Source organism: Lipotes vexillifer, unplaced genomic scaffold, assembly GCF_000442215.2.
Source record: "Lipotes vexillifer unplaced genomic scaffold, Lipotes_vexillifer_v1.1 scaffold587, whole genome shotgun sequence".
Taxonomy (NCBI): Eukaryota; Metazoa; Chordata; class Mammalia; order Artiodactyla; family Lipotidae; genus Lipotes; species Lipotes vexillifer.
Window position 1 is genome coordinate 582,094 of NW_006790779.1, and position 20,332 is coordinate 602,425.

Genomic DNA, 20,332 nt, shown 5'->3' on the forward strand with positions numbered 1-20,332 from the left:
CTTTCCCTAAAAAGTTTTGTTGTGGTTTGAGATGCAAGAGAATTAAGAAATAATTAATTAATTTTTCCCTTTGAAAAGGAGAGAATTAAGATATGTGTAGAAGAACTTCTGACTAAAAATGCTGGCTTGAATATCTATCATAGTCTCTTCTCCCCCGCCAAAACCCACTAGAATACAGTAAAAAGATTTTTTTTAAGCATAAACTTTCAATGATAAAGAGAGATCAGAGAAAACAGTGGCAAAATTTTGTCAGTTGGAAAACTTACAAGTTTTTGACATAGTTGATGTAGCATGTCTGAGAAAACTGTATCTGAAACTGGCTAAGGAAAGCTAAGAAGCAAACCAATTTACACCGTGTGACCCCCAGAAGACTCAGGAATTGGCAACAACTAACAGGTTATTTTTGGAAGTGAGGGGTGAAGTGAACGAGAAAGAACTGGCTGAAAATCTGTTAAAGAAGCAATTAAAACACCAAATCCCTTTCCCACTGTTATGGGTTGAATTGTGTCCCATCCTTTTCCACAGAAAATATATGTTGAAGTCCTAACCCCTAGTACCTCAGAATGTGACCTTATTTGGAAACAGAGTTGTTGCAGATGTAATTATTTAAGATGAGGTCATCCTAGAATAGGGTGGGCCCCTAATCCAATAAGACGGGTGTCTTTATAGGAAGACAGCCATGTGAAGACAGAATCAGTTAAAAGAATTGAAACGGTTGCCTGTAAGGATGAGAAAATGGGAGAAAGAGGAGCAGTCTAGTGGATTTTAGAGCAATCATTGTAGAACTCTTTGACTTTTAAAACTCTGTACAAGTATGCATTTGACTTTAAAAACTAAATTTTTTAAAAAATACAAGAAAGCAAGAGAATTGTTGGGATGCAGACAGTAGTGTGTCAGAGCAGCTCATACTTAGCTTGCTCAAGCTGGTTGTTAAATTTCCAGGAATTTCATAAGCCAGTTGTTGAATATAGCCATTATTAAAAATTAAATTAGATATGCTTACAATTAAATAAACTATTATATTAAAAGCACAGTTAGTTACTCAAAACTCATCACTTCCTATTTATCTTACTACATTTTACTATGATCTATGACCTCGCTGTTATTTATATCTATTTTATCTGTCTGGTAGAAATGCTATATAATGTTGTGCTACTGGACATCTCTTCTGAACTCCGTGTTGTCGTATCATGTTGGAAAGTAACTTGAAAATATATATATTTCTTGTTTACTTCTTAAACTTTTTTATTGTTAAATATAACACATCTATAGAAAACTATATAAGACTAATATATAGTTTAATGAATTATTGGAAGCCAAAACACCTTTGTAACTACGATCCATGTCAAAAAAAGAACCATGGCTAACCACCCCAGAAGCTCTCCAGCTGCTCCCCTCCTAAGAGTAACCATACTTCTGACTTTTATGGTAGTCACTTCATTACTTTATAGTTTCATCACCTAAACATGCATCCATAAACACTACAGTTTAGTTTCAACTATTATTTTTATATGGCTTTTACCTCTTTTTAATATGTAAGTTCCCCATCCACCTCTTTTTCTCCCCCTTCCAACTTGTTGACAAAACTAGATCATTTATCTCTAGCATCTCCCATGATCTGGATTTTGCTGGTTGAATTCCCATGGGGTAGCTTAACATGTTCTTCTGTTCTGTGTATTTCCTACAAATTGGTAGGTGGATCTAGAGACTCGCTCTTTATTATTAACAACAATGACAACAACAAAAATAGTAATTCAGTAAATATATATTGAACATTTATTACATGCCTTAATGGGATGCTATAAAAATACGAAGTAATTTTTAAGGACTTTCATAATTTTCAGGTAACTGACAGAATCTTCTTGAGGGACAAGTTGTTATACTTCACTCTATAGCATTAGCTTGGTCGTCAGCTCAGGACGCATCTCCAAAAGTGTGAGGTTTTATATGTGAAATGTTTATTAACTGACAGAGGGACTCCTGATAATAGCATAGCAGTAGTGCAACAATGCCTTCCTGAAGAAATTATTAACTGCATAACCACTTGTATAGAAACCTCTGTCTGTTTTTTCAAGGCTAGTACATTTACCAGACACCACTGACAATGACTGCAAATTTTATAGAAACAGTTTGTAGGAACTCCGCAGTAAAGGACTTTTTAAAAGAAAAGGAGGCAATTTGTTTACATAGTTCTAAGTAATCAGAACCTGGGAATTCCCTGGCGGTCCAGTGGTTAGGACTCGGCGCTTTCACTGCCAGGGCCCAGGTTCGATCCCTGGTCGGGGAACTAAGACCCTGCAAGCCGTGCAGCGTGGCCAAAAAAAAAAAAAAAATCAGAACCTTAAGTTTAAAATAGGACACAGAACAGTAAGATTCTATAACTTGATGCTCTCTGTAACTTTTTCCCATGATGAACCAAAATACAGTCTCCTTAACTAATACTAATTATTTCTAGAATAATATTGAAACTTGAAGAACTGTTGATTTGCTTTAAATCAAACATCAAGGCTTCTTGTTCATAAACAGTACTAGGCTAAATTATTTAAAGTGTGGTTTAATTTAGAATAGTTTTGTGGCTTATTTTCATAGTGTACTAGTGAATGTTTTACATATGTATATTATGCTGATAAAATTAATGAAGTTTTAGTAAGAAGAATTTACTTCACCTCTACTATTCAATCTTTGCTTGGAAGTAAGGTGAGATGCTCAGATTTGTGGACCAGAAAGATAAGAAAGAATGAAGATTGCCCAAATACCAAAAAATTTCAACCCTATTCTGTAAATTTACAGTATTATATTCAGCTGTGATTCATAGGAATGACATTAAGTTTAAAATATTCATGTGTATCATTTTTTAAAGTTCTCCAAGAGTAAGTCATTTCCTTCTGTATTTTTGGAAAAGTGAATATTCATTTCTCCCTGGTAATATTAAATTTTGACAATCTTTGGCATTAAAATTAACCTGTCAAATTATACTCTCCAACATTTGCAGAGATATGAGAAACTTCTAAAAGTGAAAATATCAATGATGGTTATGGACCAGACTAAAAAAATAAATACCAAAAATTATACCATTCCGTCATGAAACATTAAGAAAGAATCAAACGCAACCTGAGCTTATTTTGGATCAATAATTATTACAAGTTTCTATAAATAAAAATCCTCCAGTGTTAAAAGACGTTGGATCAGCATTTCTGGAAATCTATGACTAATGCCATTATACTATCTGTCCCAGGGAGTTTTATTATGACATCATCTCTTGTGAAACTTTAAATATTAATCTATAGGTTATTCTCAGCATGGAATCCATTACTTTTTTCCTCATTCAGAGTACTTTCTCATTTAGTGCACATAAATTGATGTAATTCTTTTAACATGCTAAATAGGATCAGATGCTGATATTCAGGTTTGCATTAATTTAAAGTGAATAAAAATGCTCTATGCAAAGACTATGCATTGCCAGTCCCTTATTGCCTTCACAGATTATTTCTGAAGGCATAGCATCAAAGGGCTATTATTTTTTTTTTCTTTTTTTTTTTTTTTTTGCAGTATGCGGGCCTCTCACTGTTGTGGCCTCTCCCGTTGCGGAGCACAGGCTCTGGACGCGCAGGCTCAGCGGCCACGGCTCACGGGCCCAGCCGCTCCGCGGCATGTGGGATCTTCCCAGACCGGCGCATGAACCCGTGGCCCCTGCATCGGCAGGCGGACTCTCAACCACTGCGCCACCAGGGAAGCCCAGGGCTATTATTTTTGACAAAAATTTTATAGTGTCACTCCCAGGAATATGTTCCTATAGTTTGAGTAATTTTGGAAAAAATTAAATCATGATATTCATATTTTCCTTCTAAAATCACACAAATCTTTCTCTGCAAGGTAATTTCACTGTCTCCAAAATGCGATTCCCCTTCCCAGCAATGGCAGATGCTGTAGATGTGTTGTGTGTATCCCTTCCCCTTTACCACTTCCGTGCACACAGCCTAACTTCCAACTTACCAACCCCTGACCACGTTTATTCCTCTTATTCATAAAATTCTGTATTCATATTTAATATCATCATTAGGAAGACCACTGCAATGTTCTAATGATAAACAACTTTTTAAATTTAAGCCTGGGAGAATGTATTTGAGAATTGTCAGTATAGAGAGATGAAGAACTACAAGAAGAGGAGTGGATTAAGAAAGGAATGCAAAACCTGGAAAAATAATAAATATTGGGACCAACAGGTAAAACCGTTGCTTTTGTTTTTGTTTTGTGTGTGCTTGGCTTTTTGTTTGGTAAGCAGACTGATCTTTGTTTAGGGCATTCTGCTGCTGGTTTTTACATAGCAGGCCAAAAGTGCCAGGGAATTAATGCCTCTCAAGAGTGACTCTAATGCAATGCCTGAAAGAACTTGGTGTATAATTATCCCAGCTCCTTCTGTCTTTGGTGGAGTAACTGAGGTGTGTGTGTGCCTTACACTGGTTCTCAGAATTTCACCAGCACGATTAAGTTCCAGTCACCCATAGTGGCAATGGACTTAATAATTCACTCTATTGGCTGCCCTGCCTCCCTTGTCTTACTTTCCCAATAACTTCCTCATTCTCCTACTGAGGTGTTTGTTTGTTTGTTTTTCTACCTTCTAAATAAGCTACCTACGCTGGAATCCTTGCCTCAGAGTCAGCTTCTGGGGAAAACCAACCAAAGACCAGCCCTTACTGCTTTGGTTCATTCTTTCCTCAACATTTGAATTTATTTGTCATTTCCTGGTTTTATAGTGCAATGAAGAGAACAAATATCACCTTTGTTAGGAAATGACTTTTCAGCTCCTTCTGAACATACTATCTTCTTTCTATTCTGTGTCAAGAATAGTCATTTTAATTCCTTTGCTAATCCTCCAAGGTATAGAAATCTACAATTAAATTTGGCTACCTGGAGAGAAAAAATGGGGTCTCTGGTGTCCCTATAGTCAAATCAAGGTCTTAGTCAGTACTCAATTTCAAAGGTGCCTTCCAGCTTTAAAACTCTATGAGTTTTAGCACCAATTCTACAGAAACTCTTCCACAAAGTTGAAGAGGATGGAATGCTTTCCAGCTCATTTTGAGGACAATATAATAATACCCAAACCAGATAAAAGCAGCGCAAAAAGAAAACTATTGAATAATATCACGCATGAACTTAGACACAAAAATCCTCAAAAAAATTTTTTAGCAAATCAAATCCTGCAATATATAAAAAGAAGTATATACACCATAATCAAGTGGGGTTTATTCCAGGATGTAAAGGTCAAATATTAAAAAATCATATGAACAGGCTAAAGTAGAATAATCACATGATAATATAATTGATGCAGAAAAATCAGTTAACAAAATTAAACACTCATTCATAATAAACACTCAGCAAATTAGGAATATAGGGGAACATCCTCACCTGATAAAGAGCATTGAAAAAAAACCCTAAAGGGTTTTTTTTCATACATAACGGTAAAAAGCTGAGTGCTTTCTCCCTAGGATCAGGAACAAGGCAAGGATGTCCACTCTCACCACTCTCATTCAATGCAGCACTGTGAGTCCCAGCCAGTGCAATAAAACGATAAAAGGAAATAAGATGCATACATATCAGAAAGAAAGACTGAAAACTATTCCTATTTGCAGATGGCTTGATTGTCTACATAAAAAATCCCAAGGAATCTACCACAAAAACTTATAGAACTAATGAGTTCAGCAAGGTTGCAGAGTACAAGGTAAATACCCTGAAATCAATCTATTCCTATATACTAGCAAGAAACATGTGGAAACTGAAAAAGAATACCGTCTCATATCATTACTGAAAACACCCCCACCCAGGTGCAAATCTAAACAATCATGTAAAACATATGTATGCTGAAAATTTTAAAATATGGATGAAAGAAACCAACGATTTAAATAAATGGAGAGACATACTGTGTTCATGAATGGGCAGACAATATAGTAAAGGTGTTAATTATCTCTAAATTGATATACAGGTTTAACACAATTCCTGTCAAACTCCCAGTAAGACTTTTTTGTAGGTATGGAAAAGCTTATTCTAAAAGTTATATGGGATTTCCCTGGTGGCGCAGTGGTTAAGAATCCGTCTGCCAACGCAGAGGACACGGGTTCGAGCCCTGGTCTGGGAAGATCCCACATGCCTCGGAGCAGCTAAGCCCGTGCGCCACAACTACTGAGGCTGTGCTCTAAAGCCTGTGCTCCGCAACAAGAGAAGCCACCGCAGTGAGAAGCCCGCGCACCCCAACAAAGAGTAGCCCCCGCTCGCCACAACTAGAGAAAGCCTGCGCGCAGCAACAAAGACCCAATGCAGCCAAAAATAAATAAATAAATTTATTTAAAAGAATAAAAATAAAAGTTATATGGAAAGGCAAAGGAACTGAAATAGCTACAACATTTTGAAAAACAGGTATAAAGTGGCAATAATCACTCTACCTGATGTTAACATACTATATAGCTACGGTAATCAAGGCAGTGTGATATTGGTGAAGGAAAAGACACATAGATCAATAGAACAAAATAGAACCCAGAAATAAACCAAAATAAATACACCAAAATGACTTTTTACGAACATGCAAAAGCAATTCAATAGAAGAAGAATAGTCATCTCAACAAATGGTGCTTGAACAATTGGACATCCATAAGCAAAAATAGAAGAACGTTAACTTGAACCTCACATCAATGTTTCCCATATTTCGAGCTTGCTTCACTCTGATTAATTTTTCATATGCCAGTATTATTGCTTCCAGTTGTCTTTTCAGAAAGGGACATGACTCCTTAAATGTCTGAAATGTTTGCCTTTGCACATGAAGAATAGCTGGAACAGGGGCTGAATTATAGAGTCACATTCCTTTTCTGACAGAACTCCATTTTTTTCTATCATTTGATTCTAGACTTGAAGCTCCATGCTAGTGAAATTAATAATACTTTAATAGTATTTTGGTCAGATTGAGATGAGAGATCAACAGTGATAATGGACAAAGCAGTATGGTAAAATTTTTCAAATTTAAGTTTTATCTTTCATTTATTTCCTTCCTGACTTTACTAAAATGTTTCACATTTTAGCCAAATGTTGAAGTGCATTGATTAAAGAAGTTTAATTCTGCAAATAAAAGATGAGTAATTTTCAAAGAGGAGAAAGATATCTTAGCCTTTGAATCCCTGTTTTTCTGCCTCTGATAACTAATAAATGGCGAGTGCCTGTTCAAGCATGACTATGGTTGTAATCCTCACATAGAAAATTGGGCCAGGGAAAAATATTCTCAATACACAGTACAGGGACTTCCCTCATGGCGCAGTGGTTAAGAATCCGCCTGCCAGTGCAGGGGACACGGGTTCGAGCCCTGGTCCAGGAAGATCCCACATGCCATGGAGCAACTAAGCCCGTGAGCCACAACTACTGAGCCCACGTGCCACAACTACTGAAGCCCACGCACCTAGAGCCCGTGCTCTGCAGCAAGAGAAGCCACTGCAAGGAGAAGCCTGCGCACCACAAAGATGAGTAGTCCCCGCTCACCGCAACTAGAGAAAGCCCGTGAGCAGCAATGAAGACCCAATGCAGCCAAAAATATAAATTAATAAATTAATTAATTTAAAAAAACTACACAATACACAAATCTTAATTTTTAAAATTGCAACTGCTTTGTTGAGGTGTACTAGACATACAATAAATCATACATATTGAAAGGACAATTTGAGAAGTTTTGACCTATGTATATACCCATAAAACCATCACCACAGTCAAAGTAGTGAACATGTCCTCCATCCCCATAAGTTTCTTCACGCCACTTTAGTCCCTCCCTTATGCCCTTCCCGGCCCCCATCTCTAAGCAACCACTGATGTGCTTTCTGTCAGTATAAATTCGTTTGCATTTTCTAGCATTCTATATAAGTGGAATCAAATGACATGTGCTCTTTTTTTGCCCAGCTTCTTTCACTCAACATAATCATCTTGAGATTCATCTGTGTTGTTGCACGTACTCATCTGAGTAGTATTTCATTGTTTGGATAGACCACAATTTGTTTATCCGTGTTGGGTAGTTCACCTGTAAATGGACATTTGAGTTGTATCCAGTTTGGGGGCTATTACAAATAAAACTACTGCTTTGAACATTTATGTACAGTCTTTGTGTGGACATAGACTTTCATTTCTCTTGACATCATCAGTCTTTTTAATTTTAGCCATTCTGATAAGTGTGAAGTGATATCTTACTGATACATAGTTTAATATGTATTTCCTCAAGGGCTAATGATGTCGAACATCTTTTCATGTGCTTATTTGCCATTCATATATCTTCTTTGGTGAAGTATCTTGCCAAATCTTTTGCCCATATTTTTATTGGGTTGTTTTCTTATTGGATATTGAGAGTTTTTACATACTCTGGATACAAATCCTTTATCAGATATATTCTCTGAAGAGATTTTCTCCCAGTCTGTGGCTTGTCTTTTCATCACAAGTGTTTTTTGAAGACCAGTTCTTTTTTTTAAATATTTATTTATTTGGCTGCACGGGGTCTTAGTTGTGGCACGCGGGATATTTCGTTGCCGCGCACAGGCTTCTCTCTAGTTGTGGCGCGCAGGCTTAGTTGCCCCACAGGTGTGGGATCTTAGTTCCATGACCAGGAATTGAACCTATGTCCCCTGCATTGGAAGGTGGATTCTTAACCACTGGACCACCAGGGAAGTCTCCTGAAGACCAGTTCTTAATTTTGATGAAGTCTAATTTATCAGTTTGGTTTTTAATGGATTATGCTTTTGCTGTCCTATCTAAGAAATCTTCACCTAACTCAAGGTCACAAAGATTTTCTCGTATGTTTTCTTATAGTTTTATAGTTATAGGTTTTACATTTAGGTATATGATCCATTTTGAATTAATTTTGGTATATGGTGAGTATATAGTGTGAGGCATGTATCCAAGTTCCTTTTGTTTTTTGGGGTTTTTTTGCATGTGGATAACCAACTGTTACAGTACCATTTGTTGAAAAGGCTATTCTTTCTCCACTGCATTGCCTTTGCACCGTTGTAAAAAATAAGTTGTTCATATATGTGTGGATTTATTCCTGAACTCTCTATTTTATTCCATTAATCTATTTGTCAATATTTTACCCAAAAAAGATCCTGCTAGGACTTTGGGATTGCATTCAGTTTTTGATCAGTGTGGGAGAGAATTAACATCTTAATATTGAGTCTTCAATATTAAGAAGACACATACCATACAATTCACCCATTTATTTTTTTAATTAATTAACTTAATTTATTTATTTTTGGCTGCACTGTGTCTTCTCTGTGCATGGGCTTTTTCTAGTTGCGGCAAGCGGGAGCTACTCTTCTTCGTTGCAGTGCGCGGGCTTCTCATTGCGGTGGCTTCTCTTGTTGTGGAGCGTGGGCTCTAGGCACAAGGGCTTCAGTAGTTGTGGCGCACAGGCTTAGTTGCTCCGCGGCATGTGGGATCTTCTGGGACAAGGGCTCAAACCCGTGTCCCCTGCATTGGCAGGCGGATTCTTAACCACTGCGCCACCAGGGAAGCCCCAATTCACCCATTTATACTAAGTATATCTTGTCATTAATTTAGTCTTTTAAAATCTCTCAGCAATACTTTGTAGTTTTCAGAGTGTAGGTCTTTCACATCTTTTGGCAAGTTAATCCCCAAATATTTAATGTTTTATGCTATTATAAATAAAATTTTTTCAAAAATTCAATTTTCAACTGTTTATTGTGAATATATAGAAGTAAAATTGATGTTTGTGTATTGTTCTTGTATCCTACTACATTGCTAAACTCATTAGTTGTAGTAGCTTTTTTGTAGATTCCATCAGATTTTCTACATAGATAATCTTGTACAAGACAATTTTACTTCCTTTTGCCAATCTGGATGCCTTTTTAAAACAGCTTAATTGAAATACAATTCACATACCATACAATTCACCCATTTAAAGTGTACAATTTTATGATTAGTATATTCACAGAGTTGTGAAACCATCACTGCAGTCAATTCTAGAACATTTTCATACAGCAAAAGGAAATCTCATACCCGTTATCAGTCACTCTCCATTTACCGCCTACCACTGTCCCCACCCCCAGCCCTAAGCAACCACCAGTCTACTTTATGTCTCTATAGATTTGCCTATTCTGGGCATTTCATATAAATGGAATCATACAATATGTGACCTTTTTTTTTTGCCATACCACACAGCAATCCCACTCGTAGATATTTACTTGCGGGCCTCTCACTGTTGTGGCCTCTCCCGTTGCGGAGCACAGGCTCTGGACGCACAGGCCCAGCAGCCATGGCTCATGGGCCCAGCCGCTTCACGGCATGTGGGATCCTCCTGGACCGGGGCACGAACCCGCATCCCCTACATCAGCAGGCGGACTCCCAACCACTGCGCCACCAGGGAAGCCCCAGCGTGTAGCTTTTTGAACCTAGATTCTTTCACTTAGCATAATGTATTTGAGATTCTTCCATAATGTTGCATACATCAGTAGTTCCTTTTTAATGCTGAATATTATTCCATTTTATTGATGTACCATATTTTGTTTATCCACTCAGCAGTAGAATGATATCTGGGTTGCATCCAGTTTTTGACAACTGTGAATAATGCTACCATACACAGTTGCATGCAGGGATTTGTTTAAACATGTTTTCATTTGTCTTAAGTAAATATCTACGAGTGGGATTGCTGTGTGGTATGGCAAGTTGTATTAGCTTCCTATTGCTGTTGTAACAAATTACCAAAAACTTACTGGCTTAAAACAACACATATTTATTCTCCTACAGTTCTGGAGGTCAGAAGTCCAAAAGGAATCTTTTTTTTAGTATTTATTTATTTGGCTGCACCGGGTCTTAGTTGTGGCATGCAGAATCTTTAGTTGCGGCATGTGGGATCTAGTTCCCTGACTAGGGATTGAACCCAGGCCCCCTGCATTGGGAGCGTGGAGTTTTAGCCACTGGACCACCAGGGAAGTCCCGAAAATGAGTCTTAAGTGGCTAAAATCAAGATGTCAGTAGGGCTGATTCCTTCTGGAGGCTATGAGGAGAGATCCTTTTCCTCGCCTTTTTCAGTTTCAAGTGGCCACTTGTATTCTTTCTTCAGGTGGAATACAGAAGGATGGATGAAGGTCTCTTCTTCCATCTTCAAAGCTCATCACTCCAATTCTCTGCTTCCATCATCACATTACCTTCTCCTCTTACTGACTTCTCTTGTGTCCCTCTTATAAGTACCACTGTGATTACGTGAGGCCCACCCAGATAATCCAGGATTATTCCCTCATCCCAATAGCCTTAACTTAATCACATCTGCTTGTTCCTTTTACCATGTAAAGTAACTTTCACAAATTCCAGGGATTAGGATGTGGACACATTTGGAAGGTCATTATTCAGGCTGTGTGTGTTTAACTTTGTAAGTGTATGTTTAACTTTACAAGAAACTGCCAAACTCTTTTTCAAAGTGGCCATAACATTTTGCTTTCTCACCAGCAATGTATAAATGTATAATGGCGCCACAGCCTTGCTTTGCGCTTGATATTATTAGTTGTCTTAATCTTAGCCATTCTAGAGGGAGTAGAGTGGTATTTCATTGTGGTTTTAATTTGCGTTTCCCTAATAACTAATGATGTCAAGCAGCTTTTTCTCATCCATATATCTTCTTTAGTGAAGTATCTGTTTAAATATTTTGACCATTTTTTAGTTAGGTTGTTTGTGTTCTTAGTTTTCAGAGTTCATTATGTATTCTGCTGACAATTCCTTTATCAGATATGTATTTTGCAAATATTTTTCTCAGACTGTGGTTTGTCTGTTTCCTTTTCTTAAAAATGTTTTTCAAAGAGCAGAATTTTAGGGAAGTCCAGCATCAATTTTTTATAGATTGTCCTTTTAGTGTCAGAGATAAGGATTCCTTGTCTAACAAAAGTCACAAAGATTTCATTCTAAAAGTTTTCTGCTTTAGATTTTACATCTAGGTTTGTGATCTATGCTTAATTCATTTGTGTATATGACGTGAGGTATACAATGAAGTTCTCTTGTTTGTTTTCCCTATGACTGTTCAGTGGTTCCAGCAACATTTGTTGAAGAAATTATCTATTTAAAAATTGTCTTGGTGCCTATGTTAAAAATCAATTGACCATATATGTGTGGGTTTATTTCTGGATTCTCTGTTCTATTTCATGGTCTATGGGTCTTTTTGCCAATACCACACTTAATTACTCTAGCTTTATATCACATCTTGAAATCAGGCACTGCGAGCCCTCCAACTCTGCTCTTTTTTTTCAAAATTATTTTGACTATTCTAGTTCCTTTGCTTTACCATATCAATTTTAGAGGCAGATTGACAATTTCTACAAAAAGTCTTTCTGAGATTTTTGATTGGGATTGCATGGAATCTATCCATCAATTTGGGGAAAATTGACATAGTATTATCTATTACTACATAACAGACTAGCCTAAAATTAACCAGTCTACACCATCAAATATTTATTACCTCACAGATTCTGTGGATTAGTTGTCTCAGCTTAGCAGGGTGCCTCTGCCTCATGTCTTTTCACCAGCTTGCAATAAGTTGTCAGCCAGGGCTTGGTTGAAGGCTCAACTTGTGGAGGTTCTCCTTCCAAACTCACTCATGTGGTTGTTGGCAAGATTCAGTTCCTTTTGGGGTGTTGGCTGGAAGCCTCCCTCAGTTCCTTTACCCATGGGCCTTTTTGAAGAGCAGCTCACAACATGGTAGCTCATTTTCCTCTGAGCAACAGGGTGAGAGAGTGCTCAAGACAAAACCACAGAATCTTTGCAACCTAATCTAGGAAGCAACATCATTTTTGCCCTATTCTGTTCATTAGATGTGCATGATCCTATGTAGCCCACCTCCAAGGGGAGGAATTAGTGCAAGGGCATGAGTACCAGAAGGCAGGGATCATTAAGGGCCATCTTTTTTTTTTTTTTCGACATCTTTATTGGAGAATAATTACTTTATAATGGTGTGTTATTTTCTGCTTTATAACAAGGTGAATCAGCTATACATATACATATATCTCCATATCTCCTCCCTCTTGCATCCCCTCCCACTGTCCCTATCCCACCCCTCTAGGTGGTCACAAAGCACCTAACTGATCTCCCTGTGCTATGCAGCTGCTTCTTAAGGGCCATCTTAAAGGCTGCCTACCACAGACATCTTAACAACGAGTCTTCGAGTTTATGAAGATAATATATCATTATGTACTGAGGTCTTCTTTGATTTCTTTCACTGATATTTTGTAATTTTCAGCATACTGGTCTTTCACATATTTTATAAGAATCATACCTAAGGAGTTCATGTTTCTGGTGCTCTTGTAAATAGGACTATTTTCAATTCTCAATTTCCAATTGTTTATTACTAGTATACAGAAATATAGTTGATTTTCACATATTGACCTCCTGTCCTATGACCTTGATAAACTCACTTATTGTTTCTAGTAGTTTTTTCGTAGACTCTTTGGGTTTTTATACATGGAAGGTTGTTTGTCAATATAAATGATTTTATTTCTTTTCTGATATGTATGCTGTTTATTTCTTTTTCTTGCCTTTTTTCACTGGCAATGTCCCAGATGTTCCTCTTAGAATCATTTTTATCCTTCTGGGATATATTCTTTAAAAGTTCTTTTAATGATGTCTGTTTATGTCTGAAAATATCTCTATTTTACCATAATTCATAAAAGTTTATTTGCTGGTGGGACTTCCCTGGTGGCGCAGTGGTTAAGAATCTGCCTGCCAGTGCAGGGGACATGGGTTCCATCCCTGGTCAGGGAAGATCCCACATACCGCGGAGCAACTAAGCCTGTGTGTCACAACTACTGAAGCTCGCGTGCACCTGGAACCTGTGCTACGCAAGAGGAGAAGCCCGTGCACCTCAATGAGAAGTGGCCCCCCACTCGCTGCAACTAGAGAAAGCCCGCGCACAGCAACGAAGACCCAACACAGCCCAAAATAAATTAATTAATTTTTAAAAAAGTTTATTTGCTGGTATAAAATTCTAGGTTCACAGTTATTTCTCTTGCCGCTTCAAATATACTATTTTATTGTCTTCTGGCTACCATTACTGGAAAGTCTTCTGCTTGTCTTTGGTATACTGAAGTTTTATTACTACGTGTTTAAGTGTGAATTTATTTTAATTATCCTGCTTAGAATTCTTAGGTTTCTGCATTTGAAGATTGGTGTCCTTCATAATAACTGAAAACTTATCTCTTTATATATTGCATTTTCCTCTATTATCATTCTTCTCTCCTTCTGGAATTCCACTTGGAATATATATTGGACCTTTTCCACACTCTATTTCTCTTAACCTCTAATTAATATTTTCTATCATTGTCTTTTTTCCTATATTGGTAATTTATTTAGATCTAACTTCTAATTCTCTGATTTTATCTTTAGTTCTATCTGCTGTTTATAACATCCTTTGAGTTTCTAATTTAAATTATTACCTTTTTATTGTATAAACTCCTATTTGATTTTCTTTCAAACTTACCCTAGTCAGTTTTGATAGTCTCTTTGCCCTTAATTGTCAAGCCTATTTAAAATTTTTTTTAATGTATTTATTTATTTATTTATTTTTAGCTGTGTTGGGTCTTCGTTGCTGCGTGCAGGCTTTCTCTAGTTGCAGCAAGTGGGGGCTGCTCTTCGTTGTGGTATGTGGTCTTCTCATTGTGGTGGCTTCTCTTGTTGCGGAGCACAGGCTCTAGGTGCTTGGGGTTCAGTAGTTGTGGCTCGCGGGCTCTAGAGCGCAGGCTCAGTAGTTTTGGCGCACAGGCTTAGTTGCTCCACGGCATGTGGGATCTTCCCGGACCAGGGCTTGTACCCGTGTCCCCTGCATTGGCAGGCGGATTCTTAATCACTGCACCACCAGGGAAGTCCCTAATTCTTTATATACAACAAACATTGCTATTTTATAATTGGTACATGAATATCCCATATCTATTGTTTTGTGTGTGTATGTAGCTGAGTTTGAATTTTGATGTTCATACTGACTCATGGATTTAGTGATTTACTTATTATTCTGAATTAGTAACTTTATGGTAATTCTTTAAAGCTGGTAAACGTGTTCCTTCAAAGAAAAATTTTTGTTTTCTTCTGGCAGTTTTCTGAGGGCACTACCAAGGACCACTTTGAACTCTGTTTTGGGCATGGGGTTTATTTTGGCCATAGCGATTCAGGTTTAGATCTGGCCCACACTCATGTGAGTTCGCTTGTGCGTGGCTGTTCCCATGAAGTTTACTTCCCCCAGTTCCATCTGCAGGGTGGGCTTTTTCTAGCCGAACTTCTTGAGGCTGTTGCTCTTTGGCTCTCCGGCCTTTATGCAAGCGTCTCCATCCTGACCTCTTACACTGCTTGGGCTCTAGGATTTGTCTCCTGTCCCCCACAGCAATGGCTCATTAAAAGCTGGCTCTAGACCATCAGGAATCAGCAGATACCTCCAGAGTAATATGATCTCTAACTCTTGTGGATTTGTGCCTTCTTATCATTCCTGCCCCCACCCCAGGAATTCCCTTACTTTCCCACCACTACCCTATGTATTAAAATATTAAAACTAGGGGACTTCCCTGGTGGTCCAGTGGTTAAGACTCCACGCTTCCAATGCAGGGGGTGCAGGTTCGATCCCTGGTCAGGGAACTAAGATCCCACGCGCTACATGGCCAAAAAATAAAATGTTAAAACTTCTTTTTTTGGCATTTAATGTCTTCTGGACTAGGAGTTTCTCTAAATATCTAGTTCAGCATACTGCTAGAAAACACAAGTTCTGCTGTTAAATTATTAGTGTTTTCCTTTACGGAAATTTTTTCCATGCAGATAAGTCATCTGTATAATAAGAAAACACCATGCATACTGCTTTATAACTTGTTGTTGTGTCATTTAGCAATATATTTTGAATATCTTTTTCACGTGAATAAATGTATCAGCAGTGCTGTGGGCGGGGTTCCCCAGGAAACGAACTCTGAAGAGATTTGAGTGCAGGAAGTTTATCTGGGACAGCTCTTAAGATCAACACCATTGGGAAAGGGAATAAAGTAGGACTAGGCAGAAGGGGAAGTTAGGCAATGGTGCAGTAGTTGCAAGGGCTCCAGCTCTGGAGCTGGGAGGGCCCTGCAAATCGAAGAAAGAAGGCTGGGTCTTTACACTTCTGTGGACAGGTTGATGTGGGCTGCCTCCCGGGAGGGGGAATGTGACATTGAGCAAGGGAGCCAACTTCAACTGAGTGCAATTCCTGGAGATAGCTGGCAGGTGAAGACTGGCAGCCTGGAGCACTCCTAGTATCTGGGAGCCCTGAAGGGAGATCTGAGGAAGCACATCACAACATCCATCAAGTTAGAGACACTTTGAGCTCCAAAAAACAGAAAACCCAAGCAACTCTTGCTTAACAAATAGTTAAAATTTGCTCCCTTAATATAAGGTCTGCAGTAGATGATTATTGGCATCAACCGAATCTTTCCCTTTGATTAGGAAAGCAAAAAACTTCCTCAAAGCCCCCAGTAGACTTCTCCTTAGATTTCATTGACCAGAACCGGATCACATGTCCACTACTAGGTGCAAGGGAAGCTGGGAAAGTGAGAACAGGGTTGTCATGATTTTCTGCCTTCGAAGCGAGCATTGCTGCCCTGAAAAATATCTGGGTTCTGTCACTATAGAGGAAGAGGGGAAAGGATTTTAGACATGCAATTAACAAAGCCTGCCACAATAGACCTGGACAAAATTGTTTTGAATAATTAGACATGTATATAACTTAGTGAAGCAGTCCCCATATTGCTGGACATTTTGATTATTTCCAGTATTTTGCTATTATACACTGCACTGCAGTGAACATCCTTGCTTGCCCGTATCCTCAGTTATTTACTCGAAATGCCAAATATGTAACTTCTGGGCCATGAGAATCCTTTTTAAGGATTTTGATATAGATACCAAGATGTACCTGAGAAAGGGTCTACAGATTTATGTTTCCAGGAGCAGTAAATGTAGAAGCCTAGTTCCCCTGGATCCTTACTAACACTAGATGTTAACATTCTTGTGACTTTTCATCAGACTTATATTCTCAAAAATGTACATTATAATTTGCATTTTTGATAACTTTGTACTCATCATATTCATTTTTTGAATTATGGTCCAAAAATAGGGTTTGTATGGTTTCAGCATTTTGGAAATTATTGAGTTATACTTTGTGCTTTGCTATTGCACTATAAAGGTTAATCACAGCAGATCTGCAATTAACCTGAGCTGTTTGGTAAAATTAAACCTCCTGATTGACGCTGACTCCTAGTCACGGCAGGAAACATTGATGTGTAGTGTCTCTATGTAACCATGAATCCAAAGAGTTTCAGGGTAGTTTGGCCCAGCTTGTCTGCCTTGTTTATTAACAGTGAAATTGAAGAGTTGCACCTGGTTTGGTGTGATACTCCCCAGCCCCCGCCCCAGGGCTCTGCTGGTTCTGCAGCAGGGCTATGCCTAGGTGGTGAGCAAAATGTAAACAACCTCAGCAAAGACTTCATTTTAGTCTCCCTGGTTCTGAAGTGTTCTGCGCATACATCAGTGGTTCCCCATCCACAAGACATCTGCCCTGGCCTTTCCAGCAAGAGGACAATAGGAGCCTGCACCTGGCCTCCCCAGACCCCTGCTGTGAGTCATGTGCTCTGATGTAGTTCTGACTTTCACGCTCTTGCTATACTGTGTCCTTTCCCTGTAATAAACTGTACATTTGTAATCTTTGCCATTTGGGGTCCTGTGAGTCTTCTTCAGCAACTGAACCCTGTTTAAGTGTCACTGTTAGGGCAGCACATATTCAATTTTTGTAAGTGTTCCATGGGCACTAGGAAAAAAGATGTATTGTTTGGTATACATGTTTCTTTCCAGGAAGCTATTAAATATATTATTGAGGCTCTATCCTTCATATTTTAGTTTTATACATTTCCAAGCCATTTCATTCAGTTTTTGGTCTCAAATTCTACTAATTCAAGTATCTTGATCTTGGTTTCCCTTCATTTGTATCTGTTTTGCATATTTTTCCAATTCTCTTTTTGTGCCATTGTGTGATTCTTTTAAATAACATAGAAATGATTTTTTAAAATCCAGTCTGGGAAATTTTATTTTTAAATATGGGAGCAGATTCCATTTATATTTATCATTATTGCTAATACATTTAGTTTATTGTTTCATCTTTTTCTAAGCTATTTTTAGTGGGCTTTTTTGCCATTTCCTTTGGTTTATGATTTTTCTCTTATGAGTATATCCTTTGCTTTAACTTCTTCATGCTTTGGAAGGCATAAATACTCCTTTTAGGACTAGTAAGTATGACCTCTAAGCATTCTGTGGATCTGGGGAAGGACACATACAAGGTGTTCTGATAGCAACAAAACTATCAGAGACTACTAGATCGTGTCAAAAGGATTCAGGAGCCAACTTCAAGTTCCCACTAAAGTGGGGATAATTTTAGCATCAATAAAGATAATTGCAGTGGTGTGAAACATATCAAATATGTTTGAATCCATGAGTTCATATTACCAAAAAACCTTTACTGTTTACCTTTTTTAAAAAAACTTACTGTTTTTTTTTAAAGAGATGTTTCTGGCCCCAGCTGTATTTGGAAAACTGCTAAATAAAATATTCAAGCAGAACAACAATTTTTTAAAAAAGCATTCTGTGGCCTGTATTTCTTAAATTATCAGAATTTTTTAAATGAAATAGTAATCTTTTAGTTTCTCCTGATTCAGCCAAGTTGAGTTTACTTTCCTCCCTCTTTGTTAATAAAATCTTACATTTAGATGCAGATTAATCATTTAGACTTTTAAAAATTTTGTAGTTTTTACACGATTTTGTAATTTTTTTTTTTTTTTTTTTTTGTGGTACGTGGGCCTCTCACTGCTGCAGCCTCTCCCATTGCACAGCACAGGCTCCAGACGCGCAGGCTCAGTGGCCATGGCTCGGGCCCAGCCACTCCGCAGCATGTGGGATCTTCCCGGACCGGGGCATGAACCCGTGTACCCTGCGTCGGCAGGCGGACTCTCAACCACTGTGCCACCAGGGAAGCCCACGATTTTGTAATTTTTTTGAACTCTTTCTTTACTCTTGTTATTGTGGCATATATTTTTATTAAATTTTTTTTTCAAGAAGTATGTGTTGGGACTTCCCTGGTGGTCCAGTGGTTAAGACTCCGCACTTCCAATGCAGAGGGCGTAGGTTCAATCCCTGGTTGGGGAACTAAGATCCCACATGCCACGCAGCATGGCCAAAACAAATATAATAAAATAAAAAGTGTGTGTTGATATGCTTTTGAACCCTGACAGTGTGGAAGAGCAGTTCCCAGCATGGGCTTAGAAGATCAGATTGCCTAGGCACCATCCTGGCTCTTAGATAAGGTACTCAATCTCTCTAGGCTTCAGTTTTCTCATCTGTAAAATGAGGATAATAAGAATTTCTGTCTTACAGGGTTGCCCATGGAGTGGATGAGTCAATATATATAAAGCACTTAGAACAGTGCCTGTCACACACAGGGTGTGGTTTTCTTTTATTTTTTGGGCCGCCCCACGTGGCATGTGGACCAGGGATCAAACCTGTGCCCCCTGCAGTGGAAACATGGACTCTTAATCCCTGGACCACTGGGGAAGTCCACACAGGGTGTGTTTAATATCTGTTCTGTATTATTGTGAAAAACAATTTGGCAGAGCACGCAAATCTTTGGTTACAATCTTTTTCTCCACAAAGTCTAGCTGTTGCTCCATTTTCTTCTAAAAGCTGAGGTTGCAGAGAAGCCTGAAACCCAACTGGTCCTGTTGCCTTAGAGCAGAGTGGTTAAGAGCCCTGGTCAGAATGCCTCGGTTTGTGTCCTGGCTCTTCAACTCACCCTGGATGTGCGACCTTGGGCAAGTTACTCGACCTCTCTAATCCTTACTGTCGTCATCTGAAAAGTGGGGCAGCTCCTAGACCTCCCTGTCGTGGACCCTTTGCATTTGTTAGCCAAACCACCCTTCCTCTCTTTTATTTGTCTATTTTTTCTCACTCTAATCTGTTAGTTCTGGGACTTCTAATCACAGTGTCCTCAGCCCCTGGCCAAGTATCTTCCTCCCTCCTCTTGGCCACCGCGGTGGATCCAAGGGCAAGCACAGAACATAAAGACAACCGGTGTCCTTCTGTGGTGAAACCAGAAGAGGGACCCTGCCTTTCTTCTGGGGTAACTGAGCTGGGACAACGTGAGCCCGGAGCCGCGTGTGCCGCTCTGGGGGAAGCCTGCCTGCTCCCACGCGGAGTGAGAGAGCTGAGGCAGCTGGAGAGCACAGGGATCCTGACAAGATCGTCCGAGTTTCTGAATCCAGTCCACTTAAAGGCC

General features: G+C 38.7%; 1 non-coding gene across 1 annotated transcript; it reads left to right on the forward strand.

Annotated features, from left to right (window-relative positions):
- Positions 1-2,215: 2,215 nt before the first annotated feature.
- TRNAE-UUC (transfer RNA glutamic acid (anticodon UUC)) lies at positions 2,216-2,287 on the forward strand. The gene has a single exon. It is a non-coding gene; the product is annotated as a tRNA-Glu (tRNA).
- The last annotated feature ends 18,045 nt before the right edge of the window (positions 2,288-20,332 follow it).